Below are 15,941 nucleotides of genomic sequence, written 5' to 3' on the forward strand. Positions count from 1 at the left end.
CTGAGAGAGAGATAGAGCATGGAATCAGTTGAATGTTTATACCTCTTAGCGAACTCCTCAGAAATGAAATTGCCAGCAGCCCCAGAATCGAGTAAAGCGGAGGTAATAACTTGTCTGTCGTTTATCCATAATTCAACGGGAATGCTTACACACTGGGTATCACACATGGAAGTGAGAGGAGTACTCACCAAGCGTTGTGAGGAGGTAGATGCACGAGTGGGGCAGTTGTTACGTTGATGGCCAGGTAATCCACAATACATGCATAGCCTGTTAGAGATACGTCGATCTCTCTCCTCCATAGACAGGTGGTACGTGTTGATCTGCATGGGCTCAGTAGGTTCATGAGACGGCAAGAAGACTGGGTGATCAGTGCGACGAGAACTGGATCGTCGGGCACTTTGCAGATTGTCAATGGAGATGGTCAGTTCGATGAAGCTATTAAGATCTCTGCCCTCGTCTCTGCATGCTAGCTCAGCTTGAAGATCATAATTCAGACCCTTGCGGAAGAGTACTTTTAACGTGTCGCTCACCCAGTTAGTTTGTGCCGCCAGAGTGCGAAATCGTAGGGCATAATCAGCCGCCGTCATTCTGCCTTGCGATAACTCCAATAAGCGATCTCCAGCTCCCTTTCCCTCCTTAGGATGATCGAATTACTGCCCTGAACTGTTGTAGGAAATCCTGAAAGGAGGTGAATGCAGATCCATAGGAGCCCCATACCGCAGTAATCCATTCCAGTGTTTTTCTCAGTCAGCAGTGAACAAACAAAGGCGATCCTCCCAGTATCAGTTGTATACAGCGTGGGTTGCTGTTCAACAAACAGGGAGCATTGTAATAGAAATCCCTTACACTTGCTAGCGTCACCGTTGTATCTCTCTGGGAAAGCGAGACGGGGATTAACCTGGGACGGCGTCCCTGCAACGTGGGCAATGGCGGACGCTTCCGGCATTGGTGTGGCCGCGGGAGATGTATGGAGACTCTGAACGGCTTTGACGAGTTCCTCGGTGATAGACGTCAGTCGATTCAGCTGAAACTGGTTAGCAGCGATCTGACTGGCTTGGGCCGCCATGGTGGTATGAAGACCTTCATAAGCCGCTGGATCTCGTGTTGGCGAAGTCTTCTGTAATGACCCAGAACTCGACATGGGATCCATATGCAGGCTTTATTGCAGAGACTCATAGTCGTACAGGCAATGGTCAATACCAGCAATATCAACAACGTAGGAAGAACAGAGAATCAAAATCCAGTAACAAGCAAGGGTCGGTAGGTAGGCAGCAAAGGTACGGAAAGGATATCAAACAGGATCGGCAACAGGAAATCAAACACGGGTAATAACGCTCAGAAATGACAGACACAGCAAATCAAGACTTCGCGTTGATCTCCTGTGATAGTCCAGCTTTTATACACAAGTCATGATGAAGAGCACCTGTGACGGTGATTAGAGTCCAAGGACGGGGCTTGTGGGAAATGTAGTGTAGTCAGTGTAAATGAATGGATGGATGCGTGTGTGTCAGTATTCAGGTGAGGGTGCCCTCTGCTGGCCAGCAGAGGGAATCACGGGGTTCGTCTCCGTGACAGAGGTGGTAGATTACAATGAAATAATGTAGAGATCACTTTCACTGTGAATTATTTGGAAGTATACCGAAGTATATCTGTTTGAGATTCAGGTATATGTGGGATGGGGAGATTTAATTTATGTATAAGACTCCATATAGGCACAGAGTTCAATGACAATTAGGCTACATAAAATTAATAAGCATCAGTAAGTCCAATGTACTAGAAATGTTCCAATGGGGGGTGTTTATACTTCTCCTCATGCAATGACTTTAACCAATCATAACAGTGGTGCTTTACTAAAAAGCAAAAAAAAAAAAAAAAAAAAAAAAAAAAATTCATTACTATTATAAGTGAGTTTCAAGGAATCTAATAGTAAAATAAAATCCATGACCAATTTCGTGTTGTGGACATAAATCGCGAGACTTTTTGCCAAGATTGCGAGAGTTCACGGAAACCTTTCCAGTGTAAGTTAAATATTAAAAATAATTAGATATTACATATAAATTGGTAGTAAAACAAAGTGCTACACGTTTTATTGATATATTTATTTATTTTGTACAACATTTGGAATTGCTTTTTATCACTTAATTAGAAGCACCATAAATTAAAATTGTCATGTTATAGGTACTACTGACCAGACATTTAGAAGTTGATTTTAAAATGCAAAGTATAAAATAAAGCTATGTAAACACTTGCGTTTTTACAGTTGCCTACTATAAGTGTGTCCCATCAGGAAACGAAAAGTTTGACACACACTTGTAATCTTGCGTTTACCGAGCTCTTCATCACAAAAGTTAAATAAGCTAGCCCAATTTGGTTAAAATCTCGCGATTTTTGACCTATCATCATCTTTGATCTTTATATTACTTTGGAATGGCTGAAAGGAAACGAAATCGAAATTTGAATCCAACATTTGATCAGACCATCTCTACTGACAAAGTGCTATTTGGCAGCGATCACGATTACAGTCAGTGTTGTACTGAAGGAGAAGATTTGGAAATGCTGATACTGGATGAGAAGGAATTCCCAGCACTACCGGTGACCCCGAGTGAACCACCTGCGGCGAATAAGAAAACAACTAAGTCCATTAAGACTGCTTCTGATTCTGACATCATTGGCACGTTGTCTCGGCTTATCAACGAAAGATCTGATAGCATTGAAAAATTGGTTATCGGCAACACGGAGAGAATTGATGAGCTGATTAAGAAGATTGACATTGCTTTTGCCGATATCAAAGAGATCCAAAGCAAGATATGTAAAGTGAAGGGTCGTATGTTATAATTGGAAAAGCCAGTTAAAATGCTTGAACAGCGAATGGATGAGTTTGAATGTCCCGGAGAACAAGGAGGAAGAATCATCTCGGCTCTCGGAAGCAATTGACATTGTACATTGGCTGGGCCAGAAAAGCACGGACGATTCCCATCCACGACCCATTATCCTTCAGTTCACTTCACGTATGATGAGAAATGAAGTTAGGTAGAGGCTAAGACCTCTACCTTTCTCAAAGCCAATGGATTTCTCTTCAAGTAAGACCTCCTGGACAGCAACCAATCTGGCTTCAAAAGTGGCCATTCAACTGAGACTGCCCTGCTCCCGGTTACTGAAGCCCTGCGACTAGCAAGAGCTGCTTCAAAATCCTCAGTACTCATTTTGCTGGACCTGTCTGCTGCTTTTGACACTGTTAATCACCAGATTCTCCTGTCCACCCTCAGAAAGATGGGCATCTCTGGAAGTGAACTCCAGTGGCTTAACTCCTACCTTTCTGATAGATCCTTCATGGTGTCTTGGAGGGGTGAAGTCTCTAAGTCACATCAACTTGCTACTGGGGTTCCTCAAGGCTCAGTACTTGGACCGCTTCTCTTCTTCATCTACATGACGTCATTAGGATCTGTCATTCAGAAGCATGGCTTTTCCTATCACTGCTACGCTGATGACAGAAAACTCTACTTCTCATTCCAACCAGATGAAAACGGTAGTTGCTCGCATTTCAGCCTGTCTGAGTGTGTTTCTAGCTGGATGAATGACCTTACCTTCAGCTCAACCTTACTAAGACTGAACTGCTGGTGGTTCCAGCCAACCCATCGTTTCAGCACAAATTCTCTGTACAGCCTGGGTTCGTCAACCATAACTCCTTCCAGGACAGCCAGGAACCTAGGAGTTGTGATGGATCACCAGTTAAGCTTCACAGACCATATTGCTACAACGACCCGGTCCTGCAGATTTGCCTTATACAACATTAGGAAGATTAGACCCTTCCTGTCAGAGCAAGCCACCCAACTTCTTGTCCAAGCTCTTGTTCTCTCCAGACTGGAGTATTGTAATGCTCTCCTGGTGGGCCTTCCTGCATGTTCTATCAAGCCTCTGCAACTGATCCAGAATGCAGCAGCGAGGGTTGTCTTCAATGAGCCAAAAACAGCTCATGTTACTCCTCTCCTCATCAGGTTACACTGGCTACCAGTAGCCGCTGGCATCAAATTCAAGGTACTGATGCTTGCCTACAAAACGACCACTGGCACGGCGCCAACATACCTAAGCTCATTAGTTCAATCCAGAAGTTTGCGCTCTGCAAGTGAACAACGCCTTGTGGTGCCATCCCAAAGAGGTTCAAAATCACTTTCACTGACTTTTTTCCTGGACTTCTCCCAGCTGGTGGAATGACCTCCCGATCTCAATTCGAACAACTGAGTCTTTTATCTTTTCAAAAAAACATCTAAAGACTCTCTTTTTCACCTGCACTTAACCAATAAAATACTAGCACTTACCTTTTCCTTTTCTTGTCTATCATATTCAAAAAAAAATTTAAAAAAAAAAAAAAAAACCCTGGCTAAGTGTTCTGTACTAGACCAACTGAGACTTTTCATAGCACTTGTATACCGTTGTTGTTCTCTCGTTGATCTAATTGTTTCTACTGTTCTCATTTGTAAGTCGCTTTGGATAAAAGCGTCTGCTAAATGATTAAATGTAAATTTTCTGGAGATGTTTTGGAGGTGTTTTCAGACCCTTTTTGACACTTTCTTTGTTTACTTTTGTGTTGGAATAATTTAATATTTATTTTGGTTAACATTTATGGATACAATATTAATTCTGAAAATTATAATCTTTTTAAATATTTAGAGGAGAGGATTCTACTCTGGTTTCGTAAGCACCCACAGGCATTTTTACTGATTGGAGGGGATTTTAATATTACCTAAAATGACTTGGTTGATAGAAGGCCTCCGAAGCAGCCTGGTTCGTCCAATACTATTTTAAAGCCTTTTATGCAGAAATATAATTTGATTGATATATGGAGGGAAATTTATTCTAATCAGTGCTCTTATACATGGAGTAACAAAAACGGTACAAGGCAGTCCCGCATAGATTTCTTTCTGGTTTCTCGGAGTGTTTTAAAAGAGAATATGTCAGTAAACATTCTAATTACTCCCTTACAGATCACAAGGCGATTTATATAAATATAAGATCTTCCTCTTTTGAAGCATCATGCCATACTTCTTTTTGGAAAATGAATGTTTCTCACCCAATACATGAGGCAGTCAAATTGGAACTTATAAAATGAATATCCTTTTACTGGGATTTGGCACAAAAGCAGGTATTGGGAACTTCTAAAATATTAAGTTGGTACATATTTAAGGTCTTATGGTAGTTGTTTTTCTAAATTTAATAGAATTTTGGAGGAGCAAATTGTATCTGAATTTACCTCTCTTTCCATGGTTTCTCCCGATAGACTTTCGCCTGAGGAAAAAATACTATTAAGCGATTTACAGTATAAATTCGATGAGATATAAACGTAAGGCAGAAGGTACATTTGTCAGGTCTAGAGTTAAGTGGTTAGAACAGGGGGAAAAAATTTCTCATACTTCTATAACCTTGAAAGACAGCGAGGCAAACATAACACAATTCACCACCTTAATATTAATGGTATTGTTACTGATGACCCACAAGCTATCTCTCTTTTTTGCTATAATTTTTAAGCTATCTTTATAAATCTAGTTACTGTAATGATTCAGCTACTTTTTTTTTCTTGACTCACTTAAAAATACTAATACAATTAGTGCTTTAGAGAAAGTATTCTGTGATCAAGATATAGTCTTAGAAGAAGTAGTTGATGCTATCAAACATCTTAAATGTAACAAATCACCTGGCAATGACGGCACTGCAGCAGAATTCTATAAACAATTCTCAGATATTCTTGCCCCTTTCCTTTTAAACGTTTTCAATGAGAGCATCAAAAACCATAAACTTCCTCCTAGTTTATCTCAAGGAATAATAACCCTCATACCAAAACCAAAAAAAGATTTCCTGTTGATTGAAAATTGGTGCCCAATAAGTTTATTAAATAATGATTATAAAATCCTGGGTCTTATATTATCTAAAAGAATCAAAAATGTTTTAAATTCTGTAATAGATGAGACACAATCTGGTTTTACAGTATCTCAAATAATATACGTTTAGTTTTTGATATCTTAGATTACTCCAATTTGATTAGTGATGATAGCTTTCTTCTCTTTCTGGATTTTTATAAAGCATGCATTCGACACCTTGGAACATAAATTTATTTTTCAATGTCTCGAAAAGTTTGGTTTTGGAAACAATTTTTGTAGTGCCATTAAAACTTTATATATGAACGGTAGTAGTTCAGTTATTTTAAAAAATGGAACAACTGGCTGCCGTATTTCCCCTTACCTTTTCTTCTTCAGCTCAGATTCTTTGTTCTCATATAAAAGCCAGCAGTTTAAAAGGAATAACTATTGCTGAAAGAGACGTGATTATCAGTCAGCTTGCAGATGACCCAAACCTTTTTCTTAAAGATAATAGGCAGATTTCACTTGCAATAAATGTTACTGATTCATTTTCTAAAGCCTCGGGTTAATGCTTAAATATTCAAAAGTGTGAACTTTTTGCCATTGAAGACTGTAATGAATCCTTTGTCCATAATATCCCAGTGAAAGAAAAAATGTGTTATCTAGGTGTGCTTATTACTAAGGATCAGAAAGAAAGATGTAATCTTAATTACCAACACCTTATTGATAAAACACAGAAAAGATTTAAGCAGTGTCTACAAAGGGACCTATCTTTAAGAGGTAGGGTACTTCTTACAAAAGCAGAAGGCCTTTCAAGGCTCATTTATGTCACTCAGTCTGTTCATCTGGACCCAAAACTAGGTAAAAGTGTTGACCAGCTACTCTTTAATTTTTTATGGAAGCGTTCAATACATTATATCAGAACATCTGTTGTAATCAATAGTATGATAAAGGGGGCCTTCATTTTTTGGAATTCAGTACATTAAGTTTCACTTTTCAAGATCAATTGGCTTAAACAGTTTAGAAAGAACCCAGTGTCTCTGTGGAACTTTATTCCCAGTTATGTTTTCTCTCAGTTTGGTGGACTTGATTTTCTTCTCATGCAAAGATTGATAAACTACCGGCTGTATTATCAGCTTTCCATAGGCAGGTTCTCTTGGCCAGGTCGCTAATATTCACCCCACATATATTTTATTTGGAATAACCGTAATGTTTTATACAAGAGTAAATCCATATTTTTTCAGAGTTGGTTTAATAAAAACATACTGTTGATCAGTCAGTTAATGAACTCTCAAGAGTTGTTATTTTCATATAAAGAATTTTTAGATCACTTTCAATTTCCTGTCTCTCCAAAAGAATTTTCCATAGTTATAGGGGTCTATCCCATCAGGTGTTGTTGCTTTACTGAGAGGTACCCATGCTTTGTCACCGGTTTCTCCTAATTTGGTTGATACTTTTGTTGGTGGATTATGTTTTGCATCTCCAGGCAAAAATATTAATAGGATAGTTTGTTCATTATTTCAGCAGAATATTATTACCCTGCCAGCTGTGACTGCTTATTGGAATAATACAGTGGGTAACATCTGCTGGAAAAAAGTGTGGATGCTTCCTCATATTTATTTACTAACCAACAAAGTAAAGGAGATTTCTAATCTCTAAGTTCTATCCTGCAAAGCATTACATGAAAAAATTCAAAAGTGATATTTCCTCCAGTTGCTCTTTCTGTGATGACTCTGTTGAAACTGTTGTTCATCTCTTTTGGATCTGTCCATTTACTAAGAAATTTTGGCAAGATGTTTTAAGTTTCATTCGGAGTAACATTTACAATGAATGTATTCTGTTTTGGAATACCTTTCATTAACAAGTTGTCTAAGAACAAAAAAGCTTTAAAAACTTTATCTGTCTGTAACTCTTTTCTTATATTTAATGACATGTAAGTCTCAGTTTTATTCTTTCAGGATGTAATGTATTAACACCCCCCTTTGTGATTTTTTTTTTCTTTTTCTTTTTTGTTGTTGTTGGTGTTGTTTGTTTCTACTTTATTTTGTGTTATTATTATATGATTTTTGAGCATTAATAAAAAAAAAAAAAAATAAAAATCTTATTCTTTCTTTGAAAATTTGGGCAAATTTTGAAATTAAGGGAGTTACGTTAGTTTTGGTTTTTGGACAAGGCTAGTGTCATATCGTTTGTTTGCCAACCGCCATAAAACTCCAAAAGAATAATAATTATAAGAAGAGTGAATCATTTTGCGAAGCAAGCAATTCATTCAGTTACGAAGAGGCTCGTTTCACTGGAACAACAGCCCCAACACGACGACATAATGCATGCGGTGGAGCATTTTCGGCATTTATACAGAGACAAAGTTCTTAATGGAGAAGGCGAAGAGGAAAGAAATTTTGAGAGGAAAGAATTTGGCTGCTTTAAATACAGAAATAGGTACTTGGTCGATTTGGACGCATTATCTAAATGCACTGGATCAATTAATCGGATGTATGCAGTTATGAATTAAAAAAAGCAATTGCAGCAAATGCGAAGTAAATATTGTGCAGGAAATGAACTGGAGGCTGCACGCGATGAAAGGGTGAGTAATGCTACAACGCTACACCATCTGAGCCTTTATTTTCAGGTAATGTATCCCAAAACAAAAATACTCGTTAATATGAATGACTAGCTATGTGAGAATTTCCAAAGACGTGATATGAGAGAAAAGAGCAGATGAACCAGATATTCAAGCAAACGTGTGACATGCATCAACCCGGACATCAGTATGGTAACGTTAATGTCTCAAAATAAATAAAATAATTAATAATATTAAAATAAAAAAACCAGCGCATGTTCCCAAACAAAACAGGCCTCAATACATTATAGACGCTTATTTAATTGCATTTCACTATTTGGTCATTCCATTTAATAGATTGCACTCTCAATAAAACAGATAAAGTGTCTATGCTTGGTTGAGCTTTACATAGTTTTGACCAGCATGCGTCACCAGCGCGTGGGGTTTCGAAACTGAAATTTTTTGCGAAGCAATCTCTCGCGATACTTTGATAGTTACATAGTAGCACTGTCATAAAAAACGAAAAAAAAAACATGAGGGAAATTCGTTGTTTCAAAAGAAAAAAAAAAAGGACCCCGGCATTGAGGGACATTACGTTGTTTAAACCCCGAGAGGAAACAACACGCCAGATTTCAGAGTCGTCTCCTCAGCACAATTTGTAAGTAATTTCTATACTTTTCGGCTAACGTTACTGGTTCATGAGCGCTTTTTCGCATCGAACTCCGCTCGCTTTGGGCTGTCAGTAGCCAGTGTGTAAGTTAACCACGTGCGCATCTTTAGTGTAGTTTGTATCGTAGCCACTCTTATAAGCAGCAAAAGCTAACCAGCGGTACTAACGAGCAATCTGAAAGTATCTTAAAGTATTATTTATTTATTTATTTGTAGAAATGTAAAATGTAACAATGAATAAAAATGCGTTTTTCTGTCGGTAGAGATGCGTTTGTAAAAAAGCGTCTTCTCTGATGGCTTGTGTTCGGATTCCGTCACACTCGCATGAGCTTCGCGGGAGCAAGAATGCTTTTGAATGAACTAAACCCGAGTACCAGCCAGGCATGTGCTGGACTTCGGGAGCACCAGTGTCCTGACATTTCATTCTGCCCATCACATTGTCCTACCAGTGGTTATTGTGCATGAACAAATCAATATTGCTCAATTTCCTCACGCTGAACAACACATAATAACTGTATTTGCATTACTGTAATGGTAGGTGTAAGCGTTAATAAAGCATGTTCTGATGGGTAGTATTATTTGTTTTTCGCATTGTGCTAAACACTTTTTCAATGGGAGGTAGCAAAATCGGCCAGGGTCTCACAAACCCGTCAGAACACATAAAATCCCTTCACTCATATCTATTAGTTTTTAAATGACAGCAGATCCGAAACTGGAAAAAATCCGCAAAAGTCCGTAGCTGCTTGACCTTTAAATGTAGATGAACGCTGGTTTGATTCTGGGAAGTAGCGCTATTTTTATAATAAACTCAAGAAAGTTTACTGTCTTAGTCTTAAATGAGTCATACCATGCGATTTAAAGTTTGCCTTTCTCTCTGGAGTGTTACAAGCTGATTGTGAATAGATAAAATACCTAAAGTTGCAAAGACTAAAGTCTTAAACCCGAAGAGAGATTCCACATCAAAGTTTAGACTTGTCCACGTCCCCCGTCTTGTTTAAACACGCCCCCACATGTCTACATAACTATGTGAATACTTGCATAACACCTCCCAAATGTTCACACAAAGAAAGGAGCAGTAACTTTGATTCTTGCTGTAGTATTATTGCTCCAGGTTGTGGAGACGTTGTTTTGTTTGCGAAAGCGAAACTACTTTGTTTATTCTTCCAAAAGAGGACACAACTAGAAATCAGTGGTTAAGTTGTATTTACAACACTGTTTTTACATGACCTATTTATATATTTGTACTTTATATTTTATCTGTATTTAATGTTCTACTGTTAGTGTTATCTGTATGCACCAAGGGTCTGAGAGTAACGCGATTTCAGTTCTCTGTATGTATGTACTGTACATGTGGAAGAATTGACAATAAAGCAGACTTGACTTGTTCCAGAACAGTTCAACCCAAATATTCAGATGTGTGCTGCGCATTTAATGGAGGACAGTTTCCTGTTCCTGGGAGAGTAGACTACAATGCCGGCTGTTCTGAATCACAATCTGTAAGTACGTTTTTTTTTTTTTTTTATATTTAAAGAATTTGTCACTGATGACTCAAACGTGAGTTTTGAGCAGTGTAGATTAGCGCTTTTTGTGTGTCGTTTCTCTGATCACAATTGCAGACATGGTTTTATGTTAACGCAGCATGATAAAAAGACAGTATAAGTCATTATAATCCGTAATTATGTCCCCACTGGATGCAACAAATGCCTAGTTTGTAATAGGTTTTTATTATTGTTTTTGTCTTGTCTCGCCGGTGTTCTGACCAGGACATGCATCTGAGTATGTTAAGGGCATAACATTTCCGTCACACGCTTGAGGAACTCGGCCAATCACAACACACTGGATAGCTGGCCAATCAGAGCACACTTCGCTTTCAGAACGATGAGCCCTGGGGCATAGAGGAGAAACAATAATGTAATTTATGTGGAAAATAAGTATTTTTTTTTTTGAACCGCATAAACACATTTCATAACACCAAATACACAAAATAATGTTCTTTTTAGCAACATCATATGAACCCTTTAAAATGCACACAAACTTTTTGACAGAGATCTAATGTCCTAGCGTTATTCAGTCTGCGGACGGTACGCTGATGTTGATTGACAGGCTCGAAGCACACAACACAGAACGCTATAGACTAATTTCAGTGTTTGCAAACCGGTAAGGTTTTTTTTTTTTTTTTTTTTTTAATTTCAGTGTTTTGAATTTGTTGTGAAAAATTGCCAGTTTTAACGTAGCAGTCTATGCATGCCATGGAATAAAGTAATAATATCATTTTGAGTTTATATTAAATTTTTTTTTTTCTTACAATTCCGAGATTAAATCTCACAATTAACAACATATTTTTACTCCAAACTCACTTCATAACGTCAGTCAAGTGTTTTAAATAAATCCTTCTGTGAGATGATGTGCACAGAATAAGGCACGCAACATATTTCATAGTATTCTGAAAAGGCGTGCAATTGTGATTTTAATGAAAATTAGAATAAAAATAACTCAGATAAACCATATATTGTCCTAATCATGTGTTTTTTAGTCACGTTGAATCAATAAATGCAGTTAAATCTTTTGTTTATTCAACTGCAGCATATGCATTTCCTGGGTTTCTGAGGCACATTTGGATTTTCAGCTCGAGAGCGCCCTCTGGCCTTTGAATAGAGATTTACTGCTGATCACAGAACTGTGGTTCGCTCAAAGATACGCATGACAATTGCAGCTTCTGTCGAATTGCAATTTCGATTCCATTGCGATTTATCTTGCAGGCCTAATACTCATGCTCTCTTTTATGGAAGCAGATTAGTATCAAATATAATTCACGCAAAAAAACACGATTCACACATGCGTAGACAATTTCACATGCATTGAAACCTAATTCACGTACACACAAAAAAAATTCCGTGCGCGTGAAAAAAAAATATATTCACAAAAAGCAATTCACATGCGCAAAATAAAATTATATATTCATAAAATACATTTCACAAATGCAAAACACAATTCGTTGATATAAAAATATATTCACAAAAATTTGAATGTTTTAAAATGTACGAGTGTCTGAATGTACAAATCGTCATTTACTACGAATCCACTCGGATTTGTGTGTGTGTTGTTTTGAGACTTTCCTGGCAGAGCTCTCTTCCCACGTGGGTCTGTTGTACTCTTTAGCCAATCAGATGCGAGCTTACCATTCAACCAATCATATCATAAGCCACTGAGAGTGCATTCAAGGAGAGTAGTTTTGCACATGTTCAGATGAAGTCACAATAATGGCAGAAGCTCCTTTGTTTGAGTCGGCGCGTCAGAAACGGAAGTGCTAAAAATCGCTAAAAATGGGTTTCACTTGTCTCAATTGAGTTCCAATTGGGTCGCTGTGTCCATTTCGTTTTACTGTCTATGGCATTACTGATGTAAAGGCTTAATTTCCGTTCTAATTAATCCATATTGCGCAAAAGGTGCGCAGAATCGTGCTCCTTGAATGCACTCTCAGTGGCTTATGATATGATTGGTTGAATGGTATGTATTTTATGAATATATAATTTTATTTTGCGCATGTGAATTGCTTTTTGTGACTAATCTGCTTCCATACTCTTTTTCTCTCGGCTCAGATTCATGATTTTATGATCCCACACTTTTTTCCTCAGAACTGACATACTTGCGATTGTTGAGTTGAATCTAGTTATAAAGTCCAAACTAGGAGATATAAATTTGCATGAAAAAAAGTCAGAATTGTTAGATAAAATCGGTAAATGTTATGTAAAATGTTGTAGGTTTAAATAGTATTTCATGCATGTATTTCAACTTTAGGGCTAATACAATACAGGACGTAATATGAGTATTATATAGACCTATTGTTTAAATTTATGCTTTAAAAGTAGTGTAATCATGGCAGGTTTCATATAAAGTCTGTCTGTCTAAATGTCTGCGTTAAGTTTCAAATGGCGTCTTTGATGACATTTATTCTAAAAAAATTATTTGCATTCTGATTCTGACATCCAAAGGCACAACTATACATTTACATTTAGTTATATATAATGTTTTCTTGAACTCTATAAAACCACAAAGTGCTTATTGGCATTTCAATACTGGTTTACGAAGTGATGGCCTTTTTAAGGATACTTTCAAATTTTTTTGGGAGAGTTTTAAAAATGAAAAAGGTGATTTTAGCTCTTTGCAAAAATGGTGGGATTTTGGCAAAATTCAAATAATTTTTTTTTTTAACAGTACACTCAAAATATTACAAAGGAGACTACTAAATCTATAAAAGTTTTGGAAACTGAGATTTTAAAACTTCAAAATATGGCACAATCAAGGAGAGATCAAGCTCTTATTGATTCTATGTTTTATAAGAAAACTGTGTTGTCTGACCTACAAGAAATGAAGGCGCAGGGTGCACTAGTAAGATCTCGTTTTAAAAATGTACAGCAGATGGATGTACCTTCTAAATATTTTTTCAGTTTAGAGAAAAAGAATGGTCAGAAAAGATTTCTCCATTCTTTGATCTCTGAAACAGGATCTTTGCTGACTACCCCCCAGAAAATAAGAGAGAGAGCAGTTGGTTTTTATGAGAATCTTTAAAAGTCTGAATACATGGAGAATGAAGCTAAAGAATCTCTCTTTTTTGAGAAATTACAAAAGGTTTCCAAAGAAGCAAATGTCAAGCTCAAAAGGGCTATTAGCCTGGACGAATTACATAAGGCTCTTCAGAGAATGGAAAATGGCAAAGTGCCGGGGATCGATGGAATCCCAATTTAATTTTATAAATCCTTCTGGTCTATTATTGGAGAAGATCTGTTGGCTGTTTTGAGTAGCAGTTTAGCTGAAGGTCTTCTGCCATTGAGTTGTGAAAGAGCGATCTGTACTCTTCTGGCTAAGAAGGGCCATTTGCGCGACATAAAAAACTGGAGACCTGTGTCTTTGTTGTGTTCAGACTATAAACTGCTTTCTAAGGTATTGGCTCCCCGGCTGGGGAAGGTGTTGGCACAATTATTTGTGGAAAACTCTACAGGCTTTTGGGTTTAGTTCTGAATTTGTTTCATATATCAAAGTCTTATATTGTGATATCGAGAGTGTACTGAAGGTTAATGGTGGCTTATGTGCTCCGTATAAAATGGGGCGTGGCATAAGACAAGGTTGTTCTTTCTCTGGGAGATTGTATACAATTGTAATAGAGCCATTTTTGAATACTTTAAGGAGAAGTTTGGAAGGAGTGTCTTTACAAAGTGCTAAAACCTTTCCTTGTTTATCTGCTTACGCTGATGACATTATTGTTGTAGTCAGTAAACAAATTATATTAGTTTAATTTCTTCATCAAGAGTTAATTGGAAAAAAAGTGAGACAGTTTTATTAGGTGAATGGAAAAAATTAAGATAATGCTTCCAGATGGATTATTGTGGTCAAAAGAAGGATTAAAATATTTGGGGGTTTATTTAGGAAACTAAAAAAACTGGAAGTGGAAACAACTTTTGACATTTTTCTACATACTGTTGTATATATGTGTGATTTTTTACAAAAATGGAAGTGGATTGTACCATCATTTTCATATAGAGGGTACACCTTAATTATTAATAATTTGGTAGCCTCCTCATTATGGCACCGTGTGGCATCCCTGTTTGGATAAACACTTGTTTCTATCGGATCCTAAGAAAATCAACTTGGCAAAACTTGGCGTGTTTTTTTTTGAGAGTTTATTGAAGTGTGGGTTCTTTTTATATGTTTTGGCTTTTGGAAGAACCTCTGGTTTATGGTGATCGTATGGACATTTTAGATGCATGTGGGAACAAAAATGATGCTTTTATTAAATCTAAGATTCCAACATTGAGATCCTTAATAGATTTAACTGGTCCGAGTTTTGGAAATGTAGATAATCTTGCTATTTCCTTGGGATCTAAATCAGTCCGAATTGTGTCTAAAGTTCTACAGAAATTGAAGTCTGTATTTACTATAAATGAAATAAGCATGCTAGATGACTTTTTTTTTTTTACTGGAAAACCTACCTGACGACAAAGATCAATTCCCAATTTTATTGTTGTCTCCAAAGGAAGAAGGGTTTTCTGGAGTGTTTTTGAAAACTGAAAATGTTACAGACATGAATTTGTATTCAGGTTGAAGGAAAAATGTTATATAAAGCATGTGTAAAAGTATTTAACAGAAAAGGCTTGCATGAAAGAGTTGATAAACCTTGGCGTTCTTTTTTTGGTTCTCAAGAGAATGAAAACCAGAGTGGAGGGCACTGTATAAGCCACCATTAGCAAAAAGGGATGGAGATTTGCAATGGAGAATTATACATGGCATTGTTGCTGTTAATTCTGTTATTTCAGTTTTAAATCCAAATGTTAGCCATCTGTCCTTTTTCTCCCAACGAGAAACTGTCTTCCATGTTTTTATGCAGTGTGCAAGACTATAGCCCCTATTTAGCTTGTTAAAGAATATTGTTAATTGTTTTGATGAGTGTTATTTAATGAAACAGGTTTTTATTTTTGGATGGAAATATATTAAGAAGCTGTCGTTTTAAATGCAATTGTTGAACTTTATCTTAGGCAAAGCAAAAATGGACATTTATATAACTAGAAAAAAGAAAATGGAACAAAATTGTGATCTTAGTGTTTTAATGGTGTTTTTTGCCATGGTCAAATCAAGGATTTTAATTGATTTTCATTTTTATAAGGTTACAGATTATTTGTTGGAGTTTGAAAATATCTGGTGTCATGGAGGAGTGCTATGCTGTGTTATTGAGAATTTTTTAGTTATTTTTCTATGAATTCTGTGAGTTTTTAATTTTTCTTTTTCTGTAATGGTTTTATAGTCTTAATTGTGTTGTAATGTGTTTAAAATTTCTCTCTCTCTCTCAAAGTGGCCTCACACCGATT

General features: G+C 36.9%; 1 long non-coding RNA gene across 1 annotated transcript; it reads left to right on the plus strand.

Annotated features, from left to right (window-relative positions):
* Positions 1-8,965: 8,965 nt before the first annotated feature.
* On the plus strand, positions 8,966-15,937 carry LOC122148756. The gene is made up of 3 exons (XR_006162597.1): positions 8,966-9,070; positions 10,472-10,577; positions 15,926-15,937. It is a non-coding gene; the product is annotated as an uncharacterized LOC122148756 (long non-coding RNA).
* Positions 15,938-15,941: the final 4 nt, after the last annotated feature.

The sequence above is a fragment of the Cyprinus carpio genome, chromosome A19, assembly GCF_018340385.1.
Source record: "Cyprinus carpio isolate SPL01 chromosome A19, ASM1834038v1, whole genome shotgun sequence".
Classification (NCBI taxonomy): Eukaryota; Metazoa; Chordata; class Actinopteri; order Cypriniformes; family Cyprinidae; genus Cyprinus; species Cyprinus carpio.